The sequence below is a fragment of the Sebastes fasciatus genome, chromosome 14 (assembly GCF_043250625.1).
Source record: "Sebastes fasciatus isolate fSebFas1 chromosome 14, fSebFas1.pri, whole genome shotgun sequence".
NCBI classification, from domain to species: domain Eukaryota; kingdom Metazoa; phylum Chordata; class Actinopteri; order Perciformes; family Sebastidae; genus Sebastes; species Sebastes fasciatus.
In genome coordinates, this window is record NC_133808.1 from 11,410,882 (window position 1) to 11,427,397 (window position 16,516).

Below are 16,516 nucleotides of genomic sequence, written 5' to 3' on the forward strand. Positions count from 1 at the left end.
CCCGGCAGGTGATTTTTCTGCCGTTTTAACGGCTCCATCCATCAGAAGCTTCGGTGTATGTTTGTAAATGTATGGCTTGGTAGACATGAGAAAGTAAAAACAGTGCTGATGGGGGAAAGGCAGAGAGCATGAACCCTCTATAGCTCTGGGATTCAGAAATAAGTGAAAACACGTTTCAGTGGAAAAAGGCTCTGGGGCAAGCGGCCCAGGGATTTGATCAAATGGTCTGCTTTCAGATGTCATATGTAATGCAACTGAAAGAACAGGGGAAGCAGGCTGATAAACAACATGCTCTCTTCGGAAAGACAACCTCAAGCTGCGTTGCCTGCTGAAAAAACCTCAAGGTTACCAGCAGTTCTTTAAAAAATGATCTGCCCTGTGACTACTTGTTTGGCCGTGATCCTGCTCCTCAATCTGAAACCTTCTGACAGGCTAATTCCAGTGTTTTCTTTGGTATTCTCATATGTTCCTCCCTGGACTTGTTCTGCTTTATCCCTCTTGTCCCTTGAATGGACCCTCACAGCTGCAGCTGATTACGATCTGTAGGACTTCGTTAGTTGTCGGCCTGTGTGACCGTCAGCATCACACACGTACTGTAGATCATGTCCTAGCTTCTTGTTTACAATACGTGCTTCTTTCGCTCTCTTTCGGTCTACACAAGAGACGAACACCGGTGAAGCAGACTCTTGTGACAGTGTCATGCCTTTTGCAGTCTGCATATTTAGTTGTATTTTTATATGCATGCATTTTTTAAATGTCTGCATACAGTTTTTGTCAACGTCCTCCATCTGCCACCTGGACAAACGGCCAATCATCCCAAACAGTGTTCTGTCATGTAAATAACATTGAAGATATTATTAACAGCTGTAGGATGTAAATCATGTGTGTCTCAAATCTTTCATCATACTGTATGAACGTATTATTTTTATACTGATCACTGTTTCACCATTTTAACAGTGTTATCATACCGTGCTGCTGTGTTAATTACTAATAACAAATGTACATGTACAAAAATAAAATGTTTTATACAAAATGAAGACTCCGGTCCAGTGGTAGAATGTAACTTAGTAGTAGTAGTTTCTTTAGTGTAGAATAACCTGAAAATATGAATCGTTGTGTTTTTGTTACCTTAGAAAGAGCCGTTTATGTCTACATACAAAGCTGATGCTCTTCATGTTTCTACAGTAGCCCAGAACGGACAAACCAAACACTGGCTCTAGATAGGGCCATTCACGTTTCAGCGTACTTAAGTACTTCTTCGTACTTCTACTCAGCTGTAGTTACTTTTAGGATTAAGATTTTGTTTACAAAACACATGATCAGCCTGTAAAATAAGAGGTTCTGTTATTAGATTGATGCCTACATGTAAATGCACCTTTAATAATAATCTAATTATGTAATACATCTAAAGATAAAATGCTATATGGGGCTATTCTACAAAACGACTACTTTTGATACTTTAAGAATATTTTTCTGACAATATTTTTTTACTTTCATCCATCCATTATCTGTAACCGCTTATTCTATTCAGGGTCACGGGGGTGCTGTAGCCAATCCCAGCTGACATTGGGTGAAGGCGGGGTATACCCTTGACAGGTCGCCAGACTATCACAGGGCTGACACATAGAGACAGACAACCATTCACACTCACATACACATACGGGAAATTTAGAGTCAACAATTAACCTAATTTGCATGTCTTTGGACTCTGGGAGGAAGCCGGAGAACCCGGAGAAAACCCATGCTAACACGGGGAGAACATGCATGCTTCATATTACAGACGCACAGATGTTGTGTCAATCCTTTCATCTAAATTTGAGCAAGTGAAGAATGTCAAACTATTCCTTTAAAAGTGTATTAAGAGTAAATTCACACTGTGGTATTGATACTTTTACTTTAGTAAAATATGTGAATACTTCTACCACTGCTTCTGTCATTATCAACAAAACACTTAGAGTCACTGATTTTTCCACTATGCTGTTTGGACCAGGTGTTTACTCGCTCCCGGATAATCTGAAAAGCAGATTAGCCTCAGCAGGTATGGATTATAGGCCCGCCTGTGACAGTTTCTAAAAGAGTGTATTCCAGTAATCATACTGCGTCACACACTTGTATACATATGTCAGGTTTGGTTGTGTGATTTAACGCTTATGAACAAGTAAAGGACATTGTGTAAACATGGCATTGTTCTGGTGAACCAATACAACTATGAACAGTGTGTGTCATTGTTGTGCTCTGTATTGGATCCAGCTGCTGTTACTTTTGTTATGTTTTATGTGCATTGTTCCAGAGGTTTGGATTATATTTGGTGTGGTTTGGTGAGGTCAGCCTGTGTGTTGTTGGCCAGTGATGGCGTCATTTAATTCAATTTAATATTAGAAAATCTAAATCACTATGGTGACGGAGCAGCAGGGTGGGCCTGCTTTAAGTGACTCAGAAGTCACTGCAGTGCATGGCAGTGGGAGAAAAATGGAAAACACCAAGTGAGGGAGGAAATAATTACTGCATGTCGACAGACTGGCATCTAATGTTTTCATGCTGGAGGATAATTTGGGTCTAAGATGAGGAACAGATGAAACGTCCCAGGGGTGGTGGAGGATGTTCCTGACCAGGTGGATTGATGTTTGCCGTGTGGGAAAAGCAGCTTCAGACTTCTGCTCAAGCCAAATTATTGGGTGTGTAATGTACGACAACCAATCATGTTCAACCAGTCTCTGGAAAAACCCTTGTGTTCAGTTGATGCGTTACTCACTTGTTGTTTGGGTTCCCACAGACCTCACTGCTGTTAGCAATAATAGCAATAACAAAATTAACATTTTTTTTCTTCAAAATATTTGTTTCTTTTCCTAGGAACCCTGTGGTAGTTCTGGGCATGGACCAGGGGGTGGCAACAAACCAGTCACAATATAGCAACAAACCAGTCACAAACTTTCTCATTTTACAGCAAAACAGTACACTACAGATGTTTCTGAAAACATTTGAGGCGAGAAATAGGCATTACAGTAATAGAATATTGATTCATATTTGATCAGCGCTGCCTAGTTTGACCGTTTGATCGGAGTTCGCGAGTGATTGACAGCTGCTCAGAACTGGCAGTCTCCAGCTCGGATCTGATTGGTTGTCTTCCTCCGGTCTATGAAATCTTGCAGATGCCATTAGGAGCACCGGAGAACACAGAGGACCATTATTTTTTTCAGATTACCTGTCCCATGCATTACTGTCATTACTTTTTTATAAAAAATATTAAATCATTAAATCATATTTGCTTCAATTCTACCCACTGCTGCTTTAATCAATCTGAATATATTCACAACAACATCTTCTTTAGCAATTTATGGGTGTTTGTGGGTGTTAACGGTATTGAATATAGCAGATCTGTGGTGTTTTGGTTGTGTCTGAACCTGTGCAACCACAAGGGGGCCATGTATCTGTTTGTCTACACTCAAATGACAGCTGCATCAATCTCAACTTGATAAAATTCAGCTTTTATGTTTTGAAGGTTTAACTTTAAAAAGAAAAATATGTTTTTGAGTGATTGTGTATGAATTTGCATAGGACGCTGAATAACTACCTGATTGCATAGGAGTCATAGTTGCATAGTTGAGTAATACCTATTCCGTCTTTTCCTGTCCTCCTTCCTTTTCCTCAACAACAGCATGTAATTATACTGATAAGCCTGCAGAGGTGTTATTTGATATCTCAATGAGTCTACAATTCATTCCCTCATGTCTGTGCAGACTCTTGTTAAGTGTCTTATAAAAGTCTGCTGATTTATGAGCAGATAAATGACAGTGTTAGCAGGAAGGCCCTCAACAGCTGGCTGTGAAACGCTGTGCAGAAACTATGCCGTTTATCTCAACATGTAAGCAACATGGAAATGAGTTTGCTGGCAAGCTCTCTGAATGTGAACCTATTTACAAGTATAGCTTTATTCATTGCTCTCAGCAGTGGGTTGGGAAAGTTTGTGTTACTATAGATCATGTCAAAGATGTTTTACTACAACAAGATATGGCACATGGCAGGTTTTTTATATACTCCCTTTCATCTCTTTAGTTTCTCTTCTTTCTCCTTCAATCTCTTGCACACGCACCAGTCCCTCCTCTCGTCATTTCCTTTTATATCTTATGACTGTGTATTTTCTTTCTAAACCCGATGTGGACCCACTAATGTCTCCAGTATGTCTTTTTAATGTGGGTGTGTGTCAGAGGGAGAGAGATGGAAGACGAGAGCGAATCGGATCGAGGGAGATGGGAGAAAGAATCAGAAAAGGCACGTGGCTGGATCCCTGCTCTGCTTTCGGCCCACGTGCCTCACCAGCAGTGTAGTGTATGTAATGGGTGACCAGGAGTTCACTGGCTGATAGGAGTGTGCAAGTCATCGTTTGCTTTTACCAAGTCCCACTGGCCTGACAGTCATTGCCACAGGCCCAAATCTGACCATTATTAAACACTCAGCATTTATCACCAGATATTTCCCTCGGTGTTTAAAGGAGGCCAAACAGAGCTACAGACTTCATCGGGTGGCTGCAAACTCCAAATAAATCTTATCTGCTGGAATGTCTGCTTACTTGTTCATCCAGCCCGTTCTCATTCCCAGGGCGTCAAATACTGATGCTTTGTCACGGCCGTCGGCGTTTGATGCTGCCGCACAAGGCACCCTTTAGCGCTGGTATGAGACGCATGAGACACCGAGAGCGGACATGCTCAACAACACAGGGCTTTCGTCCAGGAGCTGTTTGTGTCCCGTGCGTTGAGTTCACTTTACAATCAGCTGATTGTTTGTGTCCCGTGTTCACAACATCAAGTCACATTTTCACTGTACAAAGGTAGTAATTTTAAGCCCAACCATGTAGTTTTTTCCTAAACCTAAGTGGTGATTTTACCTATACTTAAGCAAGTGTTTTTGTTCAACTCACAACATTAAATCTGCAGTAGTCAGAATATGTTTGGCATCATTGGGCAAACATTCCATAATAATCTTTCAGCATATTGTAATTCAAGTGTTCTGAGAGAAAACTAGACTTCTGCACCTCCTCATGGCTCTGTTTTCAGGCTTTAAAAAATGTAGCCCGAGACGGAAGACTTTGGCCAATCACAGGTCATTTCAGAGAGAGAGCGTTCCTATTGACTGTTCTGATCTGGCTGGTGGGCGGTGCTTGGTATTTCCTCAACTGATCTCAACATGGCTGTCGGGTCACAAACTTTCTCATTTTACAGCTAAACGGTACACTACAAGATGTTTCTGAAATATTTGAGGTGAGAAATAGGCATTACAGTAACAGAATATTGATTTATATTTGATCAGCGCTGCCTAGTTTGACCGTTTGATCGGAGTTCGCGAGTGATTGACAGCTGCTCAGAGACGGCAAGGCTCCAGCTCAGCTCTGATTGGTTGTTTTCCTCTGGTCTGTGAAATCTTGCAGATGCTATTAGGAGCACCGGAGGACAGAGGCACATTATTTCTTCAGATTACCTGTCTCATGCACTACTGTCAGGATATAGTGACCATTTTATTAAAATATTTTTTTCTTCATCTATGCTCGAATTCTACCTACAGCTGCTTTAAGCACGTGTTTACTGCGACTGAAAAGTGACGCCGAGGGGTCTTACAAAGTGTCAGTATGTGACGAATTGGGATGAGAACGTGTTGGTTCATCATATTTTCTTTTTTCCGACGACAATATGTCAATGCTGCAGTTTAATGTCAATTGATGCAGGTTCAACGATGTCACACATAAAATTAACTTCAGTAAAAATTTAAATGACATGTTTTTGCAGTGAGTGAAATGCAAGGAGTTTTTCTTTTAAAAGCATGAACAATATGGCAGGTGTAGGGTAAATCCATGTGTCATTAATCACGCGAAAACAGCTCCAACTGAAATCACATTTAGTCATCTTTTTTTGCAGTCTGGCCATGGCTGTCGCCAGCGTAGAGGCATTATGTTTTGGGTGGTCCGTCCGTCTGTCTGTCCCATTCTTGTGAATGTGATATCTCAGGAACGCCTGGAGAGAATTTCTTCAAATGGTCAAAGTTCACCTTTGCCACTGTGACCTCATAAAACACGTTTTTTGGCCATAACTCAAAGATTCATATGCTAATTATGACAATTTCACACAAATTGAAAAAAAGACAGGATAAAATGATGAAGTGACAGACAGACATGGATGTTAACTGTTGAAAACCGCTTTTACTCCTGTTGGCTTTTTAGAGTGTAATTCTTGGACGTTTTATTAATACTGGCCCAAAAATCATAAGGTATAGACAAGCTTAAGCCAATTCCCGGCAAAGTAGAGTATTTGGACTTCCTATTGTATAATTCATAGGAGTAAGGAGCATCCAACGCAGACGGTTTGACATCTATACGGCGATTCAGACCTCTGGAGATACATTCAGCATAATGGGGTGTTGATTTCAGCTTGCCCTTGCATCACCCCATTTTTCAGCCTGCTTCTACTTCTCATCCCCAAATCCCACTTGAAGCATAATTTCAGTGTTTTGGCAATTAAAAATGATGTATTGCAGTTTGTCATAGTTAAATTCTTTTCTCTTGCTTGGCGGTCGCTGCTGAGGGCTTCTCTCTCCGTCACTCTGAGGCCTGGTGGTTTGTGAGGTAACCTCTCTGAGGGTGATTTATACCACACAGATGTTCTGGGATGAGCAGTTATCCTGTTGGGAAGTAGTGTGTGTGTGTGTGTGTGTGTGTGTGTGTGCGTGTCTGTGTGATGAGTGTGATGCCATTAGATGCGATACAGAGAGGTAGTCTGCAGGGGAAACACTTCAGGTCCTATATGGCACTGTAATGAAAAGAGCTATTCAACTCTTTCCCCCCACCCGTTTAGGAGAATATCTGACTGTCAACAGTGAGGAAATGCAAGTTAGTGCAGTTACATTATATCACAGTGGTTCCCAACCTTTTCTGTCTGACGTACCCCCAAAGCTCCTTACAAATAAACTCAAGTACCCCATTCATTGATACCACCTTGTTTCAAAAGTGTTCATTTGAATTGATTTTAAAATGGATGGTGTTTAACACTATTAAATACAGCCGATTAGACTGTTATCAGGTCATTAATGTATGTTTTCAGTGGTTATAAGCCTCATAGATTTGGGTCAGTAGGGCGCTGCTACACCCAATAGTAGGTGTTATCATCTATTCACATGGTTGATCACCGAAAGAAGGGAAAAAAATGACCTCTAGCGACCGTAGTAATTATGACGGAAGCAAAAGCGGAAGTGAGGCGCTGTAGTATAGACAGCAAGAAACGCCATATGGGGTGGAGGTTAGGGTTGACAGATGGGACACAAACCACAGGACTTTCACCTAAGAGGCCGGGGTCGGAATCCTGTGTGAAATCAACAACGTGTAGTTGTCTTTGTGTTTCCACTTTTGAAATGTAGTTATTTTAAGCCAAAAGACAATGTTTTTCTTTTGTTGCCTAACCCTAAAGAAGCCTTTTGATTGTGATCAGAACTTAACGTTTCATTCAGTTTTACGTGTTGCTTTTAAGTTTCGCTTTCACTTTTACAATGTAGTAGGCGTAGCAGGCCCCTACTGACCCACATCTATGAGGCTTATAGCGACTGATAACGCACTTTTAATGACTTGATAACAGTCAAATCAGGTGCTAAATTATGTAAACGTTTATATTTTTTTACTGTCAACGTTTAGGTTAGTTTGTTTAAGTTTGCATCACCACTTCCAGTAGCAGAGGCAAACGTTTCAACCATTTATCCAGCATTCTTAGCAATGTATTTAAAATATTCATTACTTTTAGCTAACTATTTCAACGTGTATCCACTAATAGCGTGCATTGCACCTTATTGTTATCTTAGACTTTTTATATTTGCACTCTTCCCACTTCGTATTGCAACTGCTGCACAACAATTCATAAATAAATAAACTTGTATCTTATCTTTAGCTAACTATTTCAACCGTTTGTCCATTACTTTTAGCTAACTTAACTGTTTCTCTGCTCACTTGTTAACTAGTTTGTACACACTCTCAATTGCAATGTATTATTGCTGTCTCAAATTTTGGATATAGTTTTAAAAATCTGAACGCACTTTATATTTTTTCAAAGTAATTGAGCTACTCCACAAACTCCATACCCCCTGTAACTGCAGAAGTAGTCAACCCCATGGTAGGGAATCACTGCTATATCAGACTGTAAACTCATCAAGCTGATATTTATTACCCTGCAGGAATTCATTTCTCCTTCATCAAATTGATTGATATTATACATTTCCATGCAGGAAGACACATTTGCAGATAAAACCTGAGCTTCTATACGACAGAGAGAAGCTTAAAGTCAAAAACAACTCGTATTGTCATCCCTCTTTAATCAGGGGTAGATTCAGACCAGGTTCTTTGGCAGCAACGCTAACCAGTTGGCTATTTATCAGCAAGTATCAGTTTGATGTTTGGCGCCTGTTATCTCTCTGTTTTGGTGATTGTTGTTGTGTTTAACAAACAATCGACCTACAGTATAATAGGTTGAGACAGCCTGTGTGAAAAAAAAACCTTTGAAGCGATGACGCATCTGTCCCCACTGACATAAAAAAATGCAAAATGAATATTAGTTTTCTTCTCTTTTCCAATTATGCTCCGTCGCTATTATATGTGCGTAATGGTGCGTTCACTCCATGACATTATTTATTACGGCGCTGGAACTGCAAAATCAATATTGTGAAAAACATGATCTCAGCTATCTTGTTCCAGACCTTCTGTCAGCGGAGACCTCAGCCGGGCCGGGTGGGAACAAACAGTTCATCACCGGGAATGAACCTTGCAGGGAAACCTCTTCTGACCCGTCAACACCTCAGCTTATAGCGAGGGGACAGGTATGTCTTTTCTGGATTGGGAAGAAGAATCTGCTCACATATCCTCTGAGCTCACAAACTGATGGCATTCACATTAGCTTTTAGAGACCACAGTGTTAAATGTTCGGAAAAAAAAGAATGACTTCTTACTCCCTCGTGATAAATACATTTTCTCTGTTTATGAGATTATGATTTTACAGTATTGGTTTTGTGAGATCATCTGGAGGTCTTTGTTGTTTTGGCTGCATAACGGCCTGTTCCATGCTGACTGCTAATGAGGGAGGACAAGACAGGATCCTGGACAAAATTAGATCAAAGTCATAAACATCCCTCTTTATTTTCTTTGGTCGGCTTTCTGCGTGGAATAACAACACTCAATCAGTCCCGAATGTACTCTCTCTGCGGCATCACAGTGTCTAAAATGATCAAAGTCAAACTCGGGCTGCTGTTCACCACATTGACCCGAATGTTGGACTGTTGACCTTGGCAGCTCGTGCAAAACCATAAAGAGCCGAAGTCATAACGTCACGTTGTGTCACGTCTGTTCCGCCAGCTTCTGTAACTCAATGCAATCTCTCATTCAGCATTTCATTGGCCTATCTGAAAAAAATGAAGTGTATTCCTGGGGTTTACTTTCCTTATACTGAGACACAGCAGCACTTGCTAATAGAGATCGAAACCTTTGTGATTTTGACAAAGTTAAACGATTACTTTGTGAGCATAAAAAGTAGAGCTCCCATGAAAATGTCCATGTATTGGTACTTGTGTCTCACCTTGCATAGCACCTTTCAAAATAAACTTCTGTCTTCACAAGAAACAACTTCCTTAAGTTTAGGCAAGAAAGATACTTAGTTAGGCTTAGGAAAATATCAACTTGGTTAGGTTTATGCAACAGAACTACATAGTTAGGTTTAGGAAAAGATCGTGGTTTGGCTTAAAATAACTCCGGAAGTGGCGTTACTTAAGTAAGTAACTCACGTGACAAACAAATCAACGTTGACTTCTGGTTTCACACAGGGTACGAACACCGGCCTCCTGAGTGAAAGTCCAGTATTTTTTGACCCACCCATCTTCTTTTTTTTACCTCCTCCTTACGCGGCGTTCGCAACTATTTATTTTTCCTGGTTCATGATTATGTTCATTAAACACAAAATGATTTTGTGGGTTATACATGAATTTCAGTGCATCATTTTTCGTAGGTATAGCTACAAACAGTGTACGAGACCACCCTGTGGTGGGAGGTAGCTTTTTGGGGTTTCTCTCTTTTTTTTTTTCTTGAAATCTTTCAATCAGTATCGTTTTCACAGCACTTTAGCAGTTTGATGCTCTAGGCCTGACCATTTTCATTTGGTTATACTAACAGTATGGTTGTAATGAAAGTAGATAAAAGAGGTATTTTATAGCAGCACTAAATAAAAGAGTGGATACAAACCAGTCCACAGATCATTGATCATTGCCCTTTCCTGCAGTATATAACCCTTTTGTCAATACTGTGCAAGCAGTCTCTAATGGGTCATGTCTGTTTTATTTCATTAAGCAAAAGTAAAAATACTGCTGACCATTTTCTAAAGCATACCAGAAGATTGAGGCGGAATCCCTGCCTTACAATCAGCCATGGGTTTTGTAGTAATTTCACTACAGTATGGTAATTAACTTGTGGAGACCAGAAACTTGCACAACATAATCCATCACAGTGAAAACGAAGTTCAACTTTTTCAGCCACAATACCGCAGCTTGCATTAGTGATTCATTTGAAAACTCACGCTTGGCGGTGCGTAGTAAAGACAAACAATAACCAAATATGTATGCCAGAAAAAAGGATTATGGAGTTTTTTTGTTTTTTTTGGCATTATAATTCTTGTCCTCGAATACACTTTCAAGGAAGCTTTTTCCAAAATATTCCTTGATTGCAACTGTATTACTATGCATCAATGTAACTCGATGTCAGTTAAATGCTCACTGAGCTTGATTGGCTATCTCAGCTAAGCTTTTCATAGCATGCTGAAATGAATGGACAACAGTGGGTGCCTTAAGACAAGAAGTCAATCTAAAAACCTGGATGGTAACTTTTAGGTAGTGGGCTAAAACAAGTAAAAACACTACTAGGGGGAAGAAAAGAGCAGAGAAACCACTTTTTATTGCACCTTTAATATTCCTGTTTAGCTGCGTCACAACAGCTCATTCAGCTTTGTTGAGCCGTTAACTGCAAGAATGTAACTAAAGTTGGACAGCCGGCATGCAATTTACTATAAGCATATATGCCACAGATTCTTTTACTTATGGGACAAAAAAGATAAGGAATAGACTCATTATGTGGCAAGTTGAAATAGCATTGCGTAATAGATGAGGAACACACAGTTCAGTTGTGTCTGTCACAACTTGTCCTCTTGGGACAAGCTGTTCTCCCGGGCCTCGGTGTACCTATAAAAGCTGTGGGTCCGCCTGTAAAACACTGTCAAAGATCACATGAAAACAACAAACACAGGTTATTGCAACAATGTTGGGTCACGGACTGTTTTGACCTGATGTTTTTGGTTTTTAATGTGTGTTGGCGAACACCACCCTGAAACGTTCTGGAGTAAAATATTCTGGGAGGTTTTACTTTATTTATACTCACGGATAGATTATTTTAAGGTGTCTGAAACTGACACACATCCAAGTTAACTCAATCTGTTACTATTACAGTGAGCTATGTGAAACGTGTGAGGAATGGAATCCTATCTCTTAAAGGACTGATCTTTTCACCCCTTTCTTTATTTGCTTTAAAGGACCAATATGTAAAATATTTACCGTAATAAATCATAAATAAATGACCATGATTTGTCATCAGAGATTAAGGAAACATGCTCAACTGAAATAGTGTTTTTTCCGACAACAATGCTACAGCCAGTATGTTCTCCTTTGAAATTTCCAATGCTAACTTGCTTCTAATGCTAATCCTTATTTCCAAAATACTAACTCATTTCCGGGTTTCAGGACTCATTCCTGTAGCACTCTATTTGTTAAGCCTTTAGCCAGGACTTACAAGGGAAAGTTAACCTTTTTAAAGGAATAGGTTGACAGGAAGTCACTGCACCCTACCAAGAAATAGTTCCAAACCTATAGTCCCCCCTAAAACCATTACTTTTTGTTTTTACACTTTTTACACTGATTTTTGTACAAATTAAACCAACAACATACATGACGTGTTATTGATCTTAACCCAGCCAACATAGTTATGTGGGCCTCACATGGGTTATGCTGGGGGTACCTGGGAACCAAGTGGGTATGGGCCCAAAATGGGCATCTTATCTGGGGCCCACTTGGATCAACTAAGTAGGTCCCACATGGGCTCCCCATGTGGGCTCCCCATGTAGGCTACCCAAGTGGATTCTAGGTGGGTCACTAATTGGAAATAAGTGCATGGGCTCAGAATGGGCCACACAAATGGCGCCCACTTGGGTCAACTAAGTTGGTCCAACATGGGCTCCCCATGTGGGCTACCCGTGTGGGTCCTAGTTGGGTCACTACTGGGAAATTAATGCATGGGACCAACATGGAAACTGTGGACAAACCCACTTACAACCCATATTTCAGGCCATGTAGTCTTCCATGTAGTTCCCTTATAGAACTTAAACCCGGGGCCGAGATGGGTTTTGGTTTATGTTGCCCAGATTGGGCACATATAACACCCAGTGTACTCCTGCATGAAACCCACAAAGGCAATTGACATTGGGTCATTATGGAACCCATGGACAATCCCATATAGGGCCCATTTTTCAGCCCATTTACTACCCACATGGGCCCCACATACAAATGTTGGCTGGGAAGAGGTGAAGGTAGGTCGATTTTGTTGTCTTTGGACAGAGCTAGGCTAGCTGTTTCCCCCTGTTTCCAGTCTTTATGCTAAGCTAAGCTAACTGGCTGCTGGCTGCAGCTTCATATTTATAGTATGGGACATGAGAGTGGTATCACAAACTCTCGACAAGAAATTGAATATGCGTATTTTGAAAAACAATTCCTTTAACATACTGAAAAAGGGAAGACATTTAAAATTCTAGCAGATCGATACCAATAATGTCTCCAGCAGGGTGACAACGTATCTCTTGGGGTGCAGAGGGAGGGTGAAGGAAGAATCCCAAAGCAAGCGGAGAGCAGATCTTATACAATGGTTTCTGTATCAGCCCTGTTGTGTTTCAACCCCTTGGTTTGTTTTGCTTGGCTCTTCTGTTGAGGTCTTTCTCATCATATCTGTGGTCGACAGCGATAATGATTTAGATACATGGTGCTGCGAGGAGGAACTTGTGGCTTACCAACCAATATAAAGCAGACATAACATTCTGGGCCTCAACTCCTTTTAAAGAATCTCTTGATCCACTTATCTTTTTCCTCCAAGATCTCCATGTTTTATTTTCATGCTGTCTAAACGGATTCTTCCATCTGGTTTATTGATTCCCACATCGAGATATTACAGATTCTGCCTCTTATTCTTGTCTTAACATCTACTTTAGTTTCTCCACTGGCTTAAAACCATCTTAAAGGATATTGTAGCCTGACACATTCCTCGCTGTGTTCAAGTCCAACTGGCTGGGTGACTCGACCTCTCTTACCTGATAACTTTGAGGACAGAGCTGAGGGAACCCTCATCTTATCCAAAGCATGTGCCTGAACTAATCTTAACCTCTGACGATTACTCGATTTCAAATGATATTTATGTGTTTTAAGAGATTTATGGAAATGAAGAATACAAACTGTTAAAATAGTCAGATTCTTGGAACACGCTCATTTGCTTTTGAACAGTTCAGATTATCTCGCCATAAAGGCACATCATTTTTTACTTTATTTAAAGGAACAGTCCGACATTTCTGGACATTTCTTTGGAAGTGAGGTAACAAAATCCACCTACAAAAGTGTAGAAATGACATGTTGTGGCTTTACTCGGAATTATGTGTCAGACTTTCTTGGCTGGTTGCAGGGAACTTCCTGGTTTGCCAGGAAACTAGCCGAGACTCACACAACACATAACAACCTGCTATGCTAACCGGCTGCTGGCTGTAGCACCATATCTATCGTACAGATATGAGAGTTGTAGCAATTGTCTCATCTAACTTGTGTAAAAAGACTCAGTAATAGAATAAATACATTAAATTGATCACTTTTGTAATTTGCCATGTGTGGGATATGGGATGGTATATACATTAGGAGTTAGTTGTTTTGGTGCAAAACATGATTTCTTTTAAAGCTCTGCAACACTCATTTTAAATTAATTCTTGGGTGCAACAGTACTTTCATGAAGCATCCATCTATGTGTTGGGTTTTTAATAGATCAGAGGGCTCTCTGTTCTCTTCAGGAAGCGACGAGCCGCTCAGCCAACTGCTGAGCTTAGCAATGCTGATATTTTTTTGGTTTCCAGCCAATAGTAAGAGTTGTTTCTGACAGACATATGGAAACCAGATGGTCCTTTACCCAAACAAGCCTTCCAAGGCTTTAACCAGTGTGTGTGTAATCAAGAGATTGTGGCTTACACACCAACCTGTCAACTGAAGATAAACAACCCAGTCCTGTATGCTGTATCATGCATATAGTGTAACACAATACCTGTGTGTGTGTGTGTGTGTGTGAGTGTAATTTAAATCTCTGTGTGTCCTTCACTCTCAGTTGATTGTTGTGGATCTTTCTCTATCGTTTGTTGACACATGCTGTCGTTTGCGTGCATCATGCACCAGTGAAAGCTGCCCAGACACATCCATCCACAAAATGTGAAAGTACGTGCATCTGTGTGTGTGTGTGTGTGTGTGTATGTTTGCATGTGTCTGGGTATAGTGTGTGCAGAGTCGGCCAGGTGGATTAAGGAATGTTATGGAAAATTAAAAAGGTCTGTGAGGGAGACGGGCCAGTCGGGGTGACTGTGGCATTTGGAAGTGGGGGCAGTTTTTCCAAATTGTCCAACGTTCGCCTGCTGGTCACCTGCTCACAATTAGACCTGGATGTCTTTGCTGTTCTCTCCCTCTACGGCCTCAGCAATCATCGTGCAGACGTGCGTCAAAGACTGGAATCACAGAAATAAAGTACAGCTCGGAAATACACTTTCATGTCGATGATGTTAGCTTTATGGTTTTGCTCTCAAACATGCAGCACTTCATAGCTTTTCAAAAAGACATAAAACTATCTTTGAGATCCTTCTCCAAAGCCTTCATGAAGGTTCATTTGAATGGGTCATGTAGCTTCGACCAGGCACCAGTTGCATGCTGTAATCCTCAGACTCGTCTTAGAATCTTAGATTAGACTGATACAATCTGTGCATAAATATTTAGACTGATTTATTTGGAGTCACCAAAGTTAGCCACTGTCCCCTGCTAAGTTTGAGTTTGAGTTAAACTTTAACACCATATTGGATATATAATAAAGCGAGAAAACACTTCTGTAAATGTGGTATCTAACACATGAACGTAAACCCAAAACCGTAGGCAGGAAAAATAACTCTGTAAATGAAAACCAGAATCTTTAAATAAGAATGAGGAAACTTGCAACTAAAGAATACAGAATATGTTTTTAATACATTTCGATCGGTGGGAAAATGGCTACAAAGCCACCATCACCGGCAGTTAAATCTAAATAAAATCCAATGTTAACACTAAAACTGTTGATTCAGCTAATTAAAACTTAACTATACACAGTTTTTATGTATGCATCTGGTTTGAATGAACCTCCATGTGTGATACCATCACAGTCTCACCACAGTCTCTATTTGATTTGTGTACATAGACACAGGTTTTTTTTGTGACGCATGTGTCAATTTCCGCTCCAGTCTTTTCAAAATAAAACTACTTAGGTTTAGGAAAAGATTGTGGTTTGGGTTAAAATAACTCTGGAAGTGCCGTAACTAAAGTTTGGAAGTTACGTGGCAAATAAATCGACTTGTGGTTTCACACAGGACACAAACACCAGTCTCATGGGCGAAAGTCCTGTGTTTTTTGACCCACCCATCCACCCCCACCTTCTCCCTATGCGGCGTGCGCAGCTCTTTATACTTCCCGGTTCACAATTACGTGGATTACATACGAATTGATTTTGTGCTGACCATCACGAAAAAAAGTGAAATTTGTGTCTATATGTACACGTCTCAATACATTCAATTTCATGACTATTTCATAAACTGCTGTGCAACTGGGCTGGGGATACAATAAAATAGGCTGATTTAAGCTCAGTTTTCATGTATCTGGTGTAACTAACATTGGAGGTAACCTATCTTGGAGTAATGAGTGAACTTACTCAAGTCAGAATTAACAGTTTTCTGATTTTGCTCTTTTATAGCTAGCTCTATTTTGCTGACATGGTGCATTGCATGTTGCTATAACAACATGCAACGCGGTCTCACGGGAAGGTGTATAAATACCACGACATTACATGGACATTCCGCGTGTCATGAGTAAAAAAAAAATGAGTACGCATTTTAGCCGTTTCCCCTGTCATTTGTACTCTGCTTTTCGCATTTCATTTGTACGTCACACAAATGTCAGCACTTAGGTTCAGGCAGGAAAACTTCTTAGTTAGGTTAAGGGAAAAACTTCATGGTTGGGCTTAAAATAAGTAGGTAAACTAAGTAAAATAGGCCCACATACAGAAACATCGTTACAAAACAACGGAATCACAAATGTCACTATAAATCAAGTGACTAATGTAACTTACAAAACAAAGCACCGGTCTCGAACGCCG